Genomic DNA, 1,531 nt, shown 5'->3' with positions numbered 1-1,531 from the left:
TGGCAAAGTACACCTAAATATTATTGCTTTGTCCTCATCATCAACCTTCACATCAAGTTTATGCAAGTCAATGATCACTTGATTAAAATTATTGAGATGTTGTTGCAAATCAGTACCCTCCTACATCTTCAGACCATAGAGTCTCTATTCCAAATATAACTTATTTGTTAGAGACTTGGACATGAACCGGTTCTCTAATGTCTCTCATACCTCTATTGGTGATGTCAAATCCATAAAATGATACATCACTTCATCTGATAGATAGAGCCAAACGGTTCCCACAACCTTCTCCTTCAACTCTCACCAATCCAGTTGATCCATACCATCTTGTTTATTCTCATGCAATGCCTTTGATAGACCTTTTTGAGCCAACACATCCTTAACCCTCCTTTGCTACAATCCAAAATTACCAGTTCTAATGAACTTCCCCATCTCGAATTTGGCACCCGAGTTAAGCATCATCTGATACCAATTGTTGGAAATAAGTGAGCAATCAAATAGTAAAAGAGTATTGAGAAAAGAGAATAACGCAAGAGATTTTGTAACGAGGTTTGGCTAATTGTGCCTACGTCCTCGAGAGTGTTGAGAGGCTACGACTATGTATTATTAGAGAATAAGGATTTGTGTTTGACTATTCTTATCCTTGTTACATTAGGTTTACATAACATAAATATATAGCCCTCTACCCCAACCCCTTTACATCAGTCCAAGCCCATAACTTGTATTGTTGTTATCTAGAGATTATGAGCCATTGCACAACACCTCTAAAAATGGGAGTGTCCCCTTTAGCAGTTTCGTTAAAGTAGAAGAAGATGCTTCCCTTAAGCACTTCCTAATGCAATTTCCAAACAATAGAAGCTTTATCATCATGCAATTCTTTTAAAGGTTTTTATATAAGGAATGCAATTATCTCAGTGTCAATTGAGGCTTTTGGATCTTGATAAGTGTGAAATTACTCTATATTTGCATTGCAATTAACTTGCATTTTAGAATATAATTAGGACTTTAGGATTGTTTTTAGTTTTTATTTCTCTTTGTTCGGGTTGAGCGAGTGTTTTTAGCTATATTGTGCAGTTTGGATGAATTAAAGCCAAAAAGAGTAGAGATTGGGTGCAAGAAATTTGAATTCAGTGTTGAGGCTATGCGAAGACCAATGGAAGGGCCAAAAGAAGTCATAGATGTTATATTATACTCCTATTTTTTTAGATTTGTTTTGTTGGGCTTAGCCCAATATTTTGTAATTAGGATAAATAAGGGTTCTCCCTCAAGGATTTTACACAGTACACACTTTACACTTTACATTACAATTCTCTAATTTAGAATTTGGGATTCTCTTCTAAATCATGAGTGAGTAATTCCCTTTGTTTTTAGGATGGGGCTATTCCCTTTTACATTCAATAAACACTTGTTATTACTTCTATTTCATTGAGTATTGTGATTTGAATCATTAAACTGAGTTTTATTCGTGTGAGTTGTCTGGCCAACAAATTACACTTCTTAGATACATTAGGGAAGAACCGAGAGGTGAACC

Source organism: Lupinus angustifolius, chromosome LG14 (assembly GCF_001865875.1).
Source record: "Lupinus angustifolius cultivar Tanjil chromosome LG14, LupAngTanjil_v1.0, whole genome shotgun sequence".
Taxonomy (NCBI): Eukaryota; Viridiplantae; Streptophyta; class Magnoliopsida; order Fabales; family Fabaceae; genus Lupinus; species Lupinus angustifolius.
This window is presented reverse-complemented; position numbering follows the sequence as displayed.